We start from the raw sequence: 12,352 nt of genomic DNA, 5'->3' as shown, positions 1-12,352 counted from the left end.
GAATGGTCTCTACGTAGATTAAAATATAGTCATGTATATAGACATAGAGAAAGTTCGTTAATGAATGGTCAGATTGAATGGTCTCTGCGTAGATTAAAATATAGCCATGTATATAGACATAGAGAGAGTTCGTTAATGAATTGTCAGATTGAATGGTCTCTGCGTAGATTAAAATATAGTCATATATATAGACATAGAGAGAGTTCGTTAATGAATGGTCAGATTGAATGGTCTCTGCGTAGATTAAAATATAGACGTGAAAAGAGACATAGAGAGAGTTCGTTAATGAATGGTCAGATTGAATGGTCTCTGCGTAGATTAAAATATAGACATGTAAAGAGACATACAGAGAGTTCGTTAATGAATGGTCAGATTGAATGGTCTCTGCGTAGATTAAAATATAGTCATGTATAGACATAGAGAGAGTTCGTTAATGAATGGTCAGATTGAATGGTCTCTGCGTAGATTAAAATATAGATCATGTATAGACATAGAGAGAGTTCGTTAATGAATGGTCAGATTGAATGGTCTCTGCGTAGATTAAAATATAGTCATGTATATAGACATAGAGAGAGTTCGTTAATGAATGGTCAGATTGAATGGTCTCTGCGTAGATTAAAATATAGTCATGTATATAGACATAGAGAGAGTTCGTTAATGAATGGTCAGATTGAATGGTCTCTGCGTAGATTAAAATATAGCCATGTATATAGACATAGAGAGAGTTCGTTAATGAATGGTTAGATTGAATGGTCTCTACGTAGATTAAAATATAGCCATGTATATAGACATACAGAGAGTTCGTTAATGAAGGGTCAGATTGAATGGTCTCTACGTTGAGTAAAATATAGCCATGTATATAGACATAGAGAGATTTCGCTAAGGAATGGTCAGATTGAATGGTTTCTGCGTAGATTAAAATATAGCAATGTATATAGACATAGAGAGAGTTCGTTACTGAAGGGTCAGATTGAATGGTCTCTACGTAGATTAAATATAGCCATGCATATAGACATAGAGAGAGTTCGCTAATGAATGGTCAGATTGAATGGTCTCTGCGTAGATTAAAATATAGCCATGTATATAGACATAGAGAGATTTCGCTAATGAATGGTCAGATTGAATGGTCTCTGCGTAGATTAAAATATAGCCATGTATATAGACATAGAGAGATTTCGCTAATGAATGGTCAGATTGAATGGTCTCTACGTAGATTAAGATATAGACATGTATATAGACATAGAGAGAGTTCGCTAATGAATGGTCAGATTGAATGGTCTCTGCGTAGATTAAAATATAGCCATGTAAAGAGACATAGAGAGAGTTCGTTAATGAATGGTCAGATTGAATGGTCTGTACGTAGATTAAAATATAGCCATGTATATAGACATAGAGAGAGTTCGCTAATGAATGGTCAGATTGAATGGTCTCTGCGTAGATTAAAATATAGACATGTAAAGAGACATAGAGAGTTCGTTAATGAATGGTCAGATTGAATGGTCTCTGCGTAGATTAAAATATAGCCATGTATATAGACATAGAGAGAGTTCGCTAATGAATGGTCAGATTGAATGGTCTCTGCGTAGATTAAAATATAGACATGTAAAGAGACATAGAGAGAGTTCGTTAATGAATGGTCAGATTGAATGGTCTCTGCGTAGATTGAAATATAGCCATGTAAAGAGACATAGAGAGAGTTCGTTAATGAATGGTCAGATTGAATGGTCTCTGCGTAGATTAAAATATAGACATGTAAAGTGACGTAGAGAGAGTTCGTTAATGAATGGTCAGATTGAATGGTCTCTGCGTAGATTAAAATATAGACATGTAAAGAGACATAGAGAGAGTTCGTTAATGAATGGTCAGATTGAATGTCTCTGCGTAGATTAAAATATAGACATGTAAAGAGACATAGAGAGAGTTCGTTAATGAATGGTCAGATTGAATGGTCTCTGCGTAGATTAAAAATAGCCATGTATAGACATAGAGAGAGTTCGTTAATGAATGGTCAGATTGAATGGTCTCTGCGTAGATTAAAATATAGCCATGTATATAGACATAGAGAGAGTTCGTTAATGAATGGTCAGATTGAATGGTCTCTGCGTAGATTAAAATATAGTCAGGTAAATAGACATAGAGAGAGTTCGTTAATGAATGGTCAGATTGAATGGTCTCTACGTAGATTAAAATATAGTCATGTAAATAGACATAGAGAGAGTTCGTTAATGAATGGTCAGATTGAATGGTCTGTACGTAGCTTAAAATATAGTCATGTAAATAGACATAGAGAGAGTTCGTTAATGAACGGTCAGATTGAATGGTCTCTGCGTAGCTTAAAATATAGTCATGTATATAGACATAGAGAGAGTTCGTAAAGAATGGTAAGATTGAATGATCTCTGCGTAGATTAAAATATAGTCATGTAAAGAGACATAGAGAGAGTTCGTTAATGAATGGTCAGATTGAATGGTCTCTGCGTAGATTAAAATATAGTCATGTATATAGACATAGAGAGAGTTCGTTAATGAATAGTCAGATTGAATGGTCTCTACGTAGATTAAAATATAGCCATGTATATAGACATAGAGAGAGTTCGTTAATGAATGGTCAGATTGAATGGTCTCTACGTAGATTAAAATATAGCCATGTATATAGACATAGTGAGGGTTCGTTAATGAATGGTCAGATTGAATGGTCTCTGCGTAGATTAAAATATATACCATGTATATAGACATATAGAAGAGTTCGTTAATGAATGGTCAGATTGAATGGTCTCTACGTAGATTAAAATATAGCCATGTATATAGACATAGTGAGAGTTCGTTAATGAATGGTCAGATTGAATGGTCTCTACGTAGATTAAAATATAGCCATGTATATAGACATAGAGAGAGATCGTTAATGAATAGTTAGATGAATGGTCTCTGCGTAGATTAAAATATAGACATGAAAAGAGACATAGAGAGAGTTCGTTAATGAATTGTCAGATTGAATGGTCTCTGCGTAGATTAAAATATAGCCATGTATATAGACATAGAGAGAGTTCGTTAATGAATGGTCAGATTGAATGGTCTCTACGTAGATTAAAATATAGTCATGTATATAGACATAGAGAGAGTTCGTTAATGAATGGTCAGATTGAATGGTCTCTGCGTAGATTAAAATATAGCCATGTATATAGACATAGAGAGAGTTCGTTAATGATTGTCAGATTGAATGGTCTCTGCGTAGATTAAAATATAGTCATATATATAGACATAGAGAGAGTTCGTTAATGAATGGTCAGATTGAATGGTCTCTGCGTAGATTAAAATATAGTCATGAAAACAGAGACTAGAGAGAGTTCGTTAATGAATGGTCAGATTGAATGGTCTCTGCGTAGATTAAAATATAGACATGTAAAGAGACATAGAGAGAGTTCGTTAATGAATGGTCAGATTGAATGGTCTCTGCGTAGATTAAAATATAGTCATGTATATAGACATAGAGAGAGTTCGTTAATGAATGGTCAGATTGAATGGTCTCTGCGTAGATTAAAATATAGTCATGTATATAGACATAGAGAGAGTTCGTTAATGAATGGTCAGATTGAATGGTCTCTGCGTAGATTAAAATATAGTCATGTATATAGACATAGAGAGAGTTCGTTAATGAATGGTCAGATTGAATGGTCTCTGCGTAGATTAAAATATAGCCATGTATATAGACATAGAGAGAGTTCGTTAATGAATGGTCAGATTGAATGGTCTCTACGTAGATTAAAATATAGCATGTATATAGACATAGAGAGAGTTCGTTAATGAATTGTCAGATTGAATGGTCTCTGCGTAGATTAAAATATAGTCATGTATATAGACATAGAGAGAGTTCGTTAATGAATGGTCAGATTGAATGGTCTCTACGTAGATTAAAATATAGTCATGTATATAGACATAGAGAGAGTTCGTTAATGAATGGTCTGTACGTAGCTTAAAATATAGTCATGTAAATAGACATAGAGAGAGTTCGTTAATGAATGGTCAGATTGAATGGTCTCTGCGTAGATTAAAATATAGTCACGTATATAGACAGAGAGAGTTCGTTAATGAATGGTCAGATTGAATTGTCTCTACGTAGATTAAAATATAGCCATGTATATAGACATAGAGAGAGTTCGTTAATGAATGGTCAGATTGAATGGTCTCTGCGTAGATTAAAATATAGTCATGTATATAGACATAGAGAGAGTTCGTTAATGAATGGTCAGATTGAATGGTCTCTATGTAGATTAAAATATAGTCATGTATATAGACATAGAGAGAGTTCGTTAATGAATGGTCAGATTGAATGGTCTCTACGTAGATTAAAATATAGCCATGTATATAGACATAGAGAGAGTTCGTTAATGAATGGTCAGATTGAATGGTCTCTGCTTAGATTAAAATATAGTCATGTAAATAGACATAGAGAGAGTTCGTTAATGAATGGTCAGATTGAATGGTCTCTACGTAGATTAAAATATAGTCATGTAATAGACATAGAGAGAGTTCGTTAATGAATGGTCAGATTGAATGGTCTCTACGTAGATTAAATATAGTCATGTAAATAGACATAGAGAGAGTTCGTTAATGAATGGTCAGATTGAATGGTCTCTACGTAGATTAAAATATAGTCATGTAAATAGACATAGAGAGAGTTCGTTAATGAATGGTCAGATTGAATGGTCTCTACGTAGATTAAAATATAGTCATGTAAATAGACATAGAGAGAGTTCGTTAATGAATGGTCAGATTGAATGGTCTCTACGTAGCTTAAAATATAGTCATGTAAATAGACATAGAGAGAGTTCGTTAATGAATGGTCAGATTGAATGGTCTCTGCGTAGCTTAAAATATAGTCATGTATATAGACATAGAGAGAGTTCGTTAAAGAATGGTCAGATTGAATGGTCTCTGCGTAGATTAAAATATAGTCATGTAAAGAGACATAGAGAGAGTTCGTTAATGAATGGTCAGATTGAATGGTCTCTGCGTAGATTAAAATATAGCCATGTATATAGACATAGAGAGAGTTCGTTAATGAATAGTTAGATTGAATGGTCTCTGCGTAGATTAAAATATAGCCATGTATATAGACATAGAGAGAGTTCGTTAATGGATTGTCAGATTGAATGGTCTCTGCGTAGATTAAAATATAGCCATGTATATAGACATAGAGAGAGTTCGTTAATGAATGGTCAGATTGAATGGTCTCTGCGTAGATTAAAATATAGTCATGTATATAGACATAGAGAGAGTTCGTTAATGAATGATCAGATTGAATGGTCTCTGCGTAGATTAAAATATAGTCATGTAAAGAGACATAGAGAGAGTTCGTTAATGAATGGTCAGATTGAATGGTCTCTGCGTAGATTAAAATATAGTCATGTATATAGACATAGAGAGAGTTCGTTAATGAATAGTCAGATTGAATGGTCTCTACGTAGATTAAAATATAGCCATGTATATAGACATAGAGAGAGTTCGTTAATGAATGGTCAGATTGAATGGTCTCTACGTAGATTAAAATATAGCCATGTATATAGACATAGTGAGGGTTCGTTAATGAATGGTCAGATTGAATGGTCAGATTGAATGGTCTCTGCGTAGATTAAAATATAGCCATGTATGTAGACATAGAAAGAGTTCGTTAATGAATGGTCAGATTGAATGGTCTCTACGTAGATTAAAATATAGCCATGTATATAGACATAGTGAGAGTTCGTTAATGAATGGTCAGATTGAATGGTCTCTGCGTAGATTCAAATATACCATGTATAGACATAGAGAGAGTTCGTTAATGAATGGTTAGATTGAATGGTCTCTGCGTAGATTAAAATATAGACATGAAAAGAGACATAGAGAGAGTTCGTTAATGAATGGTCAGATTGAATGGTCTCTGCGTAGATTAAAATATAGCCATGTATATAGACATAGAGAGAGTTCGTTAATGAATGGTCAGATTGAATGGTCTCTACGTAGATTAAAATATAGTCATGTATATAGACATAGAGAGAGTTCGTTAATGAATGGTCAGATTGAATGGTCTCTGCGTAGATTAAAATATAGCCATGTATATAGACATAGAGAGAGTTCGTTAATGAATTGTCAGATTGAATGGTCTCTGCGTAGATTAAAATATAGTCATATATATAGACATAGAGAGAGTTCGTTAATGAATGGTCAGATTGAATGGTCTCTGCGTAGATTAAAATATAGACATGAAAAGAGACATAGAGAGAGTTCGTTAATGAATGGTCAGATTGAATGGTCTCTGCGTAGATTAAAATATAGACATGTAAAGAGACATAGAGAGAGTTCGTTAATGAATGGTCAGATTGAATGGTCTCTGCGTAGATTAAAATATAGTCATGTATATAGACATAGAGAGAGTTCGTTAATGAATGGTCAGATTGAATGGTCTCTGCGTAGATTAAAATATAGTCATGTATATAGACATAGAGAGAGATCGTTAATGAATGGTCAGATTGAATGGTCTCTGCGTAGATTAAAATATAGTCATGTATATAGACATAGAGAGAGTTCGTTAATGAATGGTCAGATTGAATGGTCTCTGCGTAGATTAAATATAGTCATGTATATAGACATAGAGAGAGTTCGTTAATGAATGGTCAGATTGAATGGTCTCTATGTAGATTAAAATATAGTCATGTATATAGACATAGAGAGAGTTCGTTAATGAATGGTCAGATTGAATGGTCTCTACGTAGATTAAAATATAGCCATGTATATAGACATAGAGAGAGTTCGTTAATGAATGGTCAGATTGAATGGTCTCTGCTTAGATTAAAATATAGTCATGTAAATAGACATAGAGAGAGTTCGTTAATGAATGGTCAGATTGAATGGTCTCTACGTAGATTAAAATATAGTCATGTAAATAGACATAGAGAGAGTTCGTTAATGAATGGTCAGATTGAATGGTCTCTACGTAGATTAAAATATAGTCATGTAAATAGACATAGAGAGAGTTCGTTAATGAATGGTCAGATTGAATGGTCTCTACGTAGATTAAAATATAGTCATGTAAATAGACATAGAGAGAGTTCGTTAATGAATGGTCAGATTGAATGGTCTCTACGTAGATTAAAATATAGTCATGTAAATAGACATAGAGAGAGTTCGTTAATGAATGGTCAGATTGAATGGTCTCTACGTAGCTTAAAATATAGTCATGTAAATAGACATAGAGAGAGTTCGTTAATGAATGGTCAGATTGAATGGTCTCTGCGTAGCTTAAAATATAGTCATGTATATAGACATAGAGAGAGTTCGTTAAAGAATGGTCAGATTGAATGGTCTCTGCGTAGATTAAAATATAGTCATGTAAATAGACATAGAGAGAGTTCGTTAATGAATGGTCAGATTGAATGGTCTCTACGTAGCTTAAAATATAGTCATGTAAATAGACATAGAGAGAGTTCGTTAATGAATGGTCAGATTGAATGGTCTCTGCGTAGCTTAAAATATAGTCATGTATATAGACATAGAGAGAGTTCGTTAATGAATGGTCAGATTGAATGGTCTCTGCGTAGATTAAAATATAGTCATGTAAGAGACATAGAGAGAGTTCGTTAATGAATGGTCAGATTGAATGGTCTCTGCGTAGATTAAAATATAGCATGTAAATAGACATAGAGAGAGTTCGTTAATGAATGGTCAGATTGAATGGTCTCTGCGTAGATTAAAATATAGCCATGTATATAGACATAGAGAGAGTTCGTTAATGAATTGTCAGATTGAATGGTCTCTGCGTAGATTAAAATATAGCCATGTATATAGACATAGAGAGAGTTCGTTAATGAATGGTCAGATTGAATGGTCTCTGCGTAGATTAAAATATAGTCATGTATATAGACATAGAGAGAGTTCGTTAATGAATGGTCAGATTGAATGGTCTCTGCGTAGATTAAATATAGTCATGTAATAGACATAGAGAGAGTTCGTTAATGAATGGTCAGATTGAATGGTCTCTGCGTAGATTAAAATATAGTCATGTATATAGACATAGAGAGAGTTCGTTAATGAATAGTCAGATTGAATGGTCTCTACGTAGATTAAAATATAGCCATGTATATAGACATAGTGAGGGTTCGTTAATGAATGGTCAGATTGAATGGTCTCTGCGTAGATTAAAATATAGCCATGTATGTAGACATAGAAAGAGTTCGTTAATGAATGGTTAGATTGAATGGTCTCTACGTAGATTAAAATATAGCCATGTATATAGACATAGTGAGAGTTCGTTAATGAATGGTCAGATTGAATGGTCTCTGCGTAGATTCAATATAGCCATGTATATAGACATAGAGAGAGTTCGTTAATGAATGGTAGATTGAATGGTCTCTGCGTAGATTAAAATATAGACATGTAAAGAGACATAGAGAGAGTTCGTTAATGAATGGTCAGATTGAATGGTCTCTGCGTAGATTCAAATATAGCCATGTATATAGACATAGAGAGAGATCGTTAATGAATAGTTAGATTGAATGGTCTCTGCGTAGATTAAAATATAGACATGAAAAGAGACATAGAGAGAGTTCGTTAATGAATTGTCAGATTGAATGGTCTCTGCGTAGATTAAAATATAGCCATGTATATAGACATAGAGAGAGTTCGTTAATGAATGGTCAGATTGAATGGTCTCTACGTAGATTAAAATATAGTCATGTATATAGACATAGAGAGAGTTCGTTAATGAATGGTCAGATTGAATGGTCTCTGCGTAGATTAAAATATAGCCATGTATATAGACATAGAGAGAGTTCGTTAATGAATGGTCAGATTGAATGGTCTCTGCGTAGATTAAAATATAGTCATGTAAATAGACATAGAGAGAGTTCGTTAATGAATGGTCAGATTGAATGGTCTCTACGTAGATTAAAATATAGTCATGTAATAGACATAGAGAGAGTTCGTTAATGAATGGTCAGATTGAATGGTCTCTACGTAGATTAAATATAGTCATGTAAATAGACATAGAGAGAGTTCGTTAATGAATGGTCAGATTGAATGGTCTCTACGTAGATTAAAATATAGTCATGTAAATAGACATAGAGAGAGTTCGTTAATGAATGGTCAGATTGAATGGTCTCCACGTAGATTAAAATATAGTCATGTAAATAGACATAGAGAGAGTTCGTTAATGAATGGTCAGATTGAATGGTCTCTACGTAGCTTAAAATATAGTCATGTAAATAGACATAGAGAGAGTTCGTTAATGAATGGTCAGATTGAATGGTCTCTGCGTAGATTAAAATATAGTCATGTTATAGACATAGAGAGAGTTCGTTAAAGAATGGTCAGATTGAATGGTCTCTGCGTAGATTAAAATATAGTCATGTAAATAGACATAGAGAGAGTTCGTTAATGAATGGTCAGATTGAATGGTCTCTACGTAGCTTAAAATATAGTCATGTAATAGCATAGAGAGAGTTCGTTAATGAATGGTCAGATTGAATGGTCTCTGCGTAGATTAAAATATAGTCATGTATATAGACATAGAGAGAGTTCGTTAAGAATGGTCAGATTGAATGGTCTCTGCGTAGATTAAAATATAGTCATGTAAAGAGACATAGAGAGAGTTCGTTAATGAATGGTCAGATTGAATGGTCTCTGCGTAGATTAAAATATAGCCATGTATATAGACATAGAGAGAGTTCGTTAATGAATGTTAGATTGAATGGTCTCTGCGTAGATTAAAATATAGCCATGTATATAGACATAGAGAGAGTTCGTTAATGATGTCAGATTGAATGGTCTCTGCGTAGATTAAAATATAGCCATGTATATAGACATAGAGAGAGTTCGTTAATGAATGGTCAGATTGAATGGTCTCGCGTAGATTAAAATATAGTCATGTATATAGACATAGAGAGAGTTCGTTAATGAATGATCAGATTGAATGGTCTCTGCGTAGATTAAAATATAGTCATGTAAAGACATAGAGAGAGTTCGTTAATGAATGGTCAGATTGAATGGTCTCTGCGTAGATTAAATATAGTCATGTATATAGACATAGAGAGAGTTCGTTAATGAATAGTCAGATTGAATGGTCTCTACGTAGATTAAAATATAGCCATGTATATAGACATAGTGAGGGTTCGTTAATGAATGGTCAGATTGAATGGTCTCTGCGTAGATTAAAATATAGCCATGTATGTAGAGAAATAGAGAGTTCGTTAATGAATGGTTAGATGAATGGTCTCTACGTAGATTAAATATAGCCATGTATATAGACATAGTGAGAGTTCGTTAATGAATGGTCAGATTGAATGGTCTCTGCGTAGATTCAAATATAGCCATGTATATAGACATAGAGAGAGATCGTTAATGAATAGTTAGATTGAATGGTCTCTGCGTAGATTAAAATATAGACATGAAAAGAGACATAGAGAGAGTTCGTTAATGAATGGTCAGATTGAATGGTCTCTGCGTAGATTCAAATATAGCCATGTATATAGACATAGAGAGAGATCGTTAATGAATAGTTAGATTGAATGGTCTCTGCGTAGATTAAAATATAGACATGAAAAGAGACATAGAGAGAGTTCGTTAATGAATTGTCAGATTGAATGGTCTCTGCGTAGATTAAAATATAGCCATGTATATAGACATAGAGAGAGTTCGTTAATGAATGGTCAGATTGAATGGTCTCTACGTAGATTAAAATATAGCCATGTTATAGACATAGAGAGAGTTCGTTAATGAATGGTCAGATTGAATGGTCTCTGCGTAGATTAAAATATAGCCATGTATATAGACATAGAGAGAGTTCGTTAATGAATGGTCAGATGAATGGTCTCTGCGTAGATTAAAATATAGTCATATATATAGACATACAGAGAGTTCGTTAATGAATGGTCAGATTGAATGGTCTCTGTGTAGATTAAAATATAGACATGAAAAGAGACATAGAGAGTTCGTTAATGAATGGTCAGATTGAATGGTCTCTGCGTAGATTAAAATATAGACATGTAAAGAGACATACAGAGAGTTCGTTAATGAATGGTCAGATTGAATGGTCTCTGCGTAGATTAAAATATAGTCATGTATATAGACATAGAGAGTTCGTTAATGAACGGTCAGATTGAATGGTCTCTGCGTAGATTAAAATATAGTCATGTATATAGACATAGAGAGAGATCGTTAATGAATGGTCAGATTGAATGGTCTCTGCGTAGATTAAAATATAGTCATGTATATAGACATAGAGAGAGTTCGTTAATGAATGGTCAGATTGAATGGTCTCTGCGTAGATTAAAATATAGTCATGTATAGAGACATAGAGAGAGTTCGTTAATGAATGGTCAGATTGAATGGTCTCTGCGTAGATTAAAATATAGACATGTATATAGACATAGAGAGAGTTCGTTAATGAATGGTTAGATTGAATGGTCTCTACGTAGATTAAAATATAGCCATGTATATAGACATACAGAGAGTTCGTTAATGAAGGGTCAGATTGAATGGTCTCTACGTAGATTAAAATATCCATGTATATAGACATAGAGAGAGTTCGTTAATGAATGGTCAGATTGAATGGTTTCTGCGTAGATTAAAATATAGCAATGTATATAGACATAGAGAGAGTTCGTTAATGAAGGTCAGATTGAATGGTCTCTACGTAGATTAAAATATAGCCATGCATATAGACATAGAGAGAGTTCGCTAATGAATGGTCAGATTGAATGGTCTCTGCGTAGATTAAAATATAGCCATGTATATAGACATAGAGAGATTTCGCTAATGAATGGTCAGATTGAATGGTCTCTGCGTAGATTAAAATATAGCCATGTATATAGACATAGAGAGATTTCGCTAATGAATGGTCAGATTGAATGGTCTCTACGTAGATTAAAATATAGACATGTATATAGACATAGAGAGAGTTCGCTAATGAATGGTCAGATTGAATGGTCTCTGCGTAGATAAAATATAGCCATGTAAAGAGACATAGAGAGAGTTCGTTAATGAATGGTCAGATTGAATGGTCTCTACGTAGATTAAAATATAGCCATGTATATAGACATAGAGAGAGTTCGCTAATGAATGGTCAGATTGAATGGTCTCTGCGTAGATTAAAATATAGACATGTAAAGAGACATAGAGAGAGTTCGTTAATGAATGGTCAGATTGAATGGTCTCTGCGTAGATTGAAATATAGCCATGTAAAGAGACATAGAGAGAGTTCGTTAATGAATGGTCAGATTGAATGGTCTCTGCGTAGATTAAAATATAGACATGTAAAGTGACATAGAGAGAGTTCGTTAATGAATGGTCAGATTGAATGGTCTCTGCGTAGATTAAAATAT

This window comes from Octopus sinensis, unplaced genomic scaffold, assembly GCF_006345805.1.
Source record: "Octopus sinensis unplaced genomic scaffold, ASM634580v1 Contig11213, whole genome shotgun sequence".
In the NCBI taxonomy this organism is placed as follows: Eukaryota; Metazoa; Mollusca; class Cephalopoda; order Octopoda; family Octopodidae; genus Octopus; species Octopus sinensis.
This window is presented reverse-complemented; position numbering follows the sequence as displayed.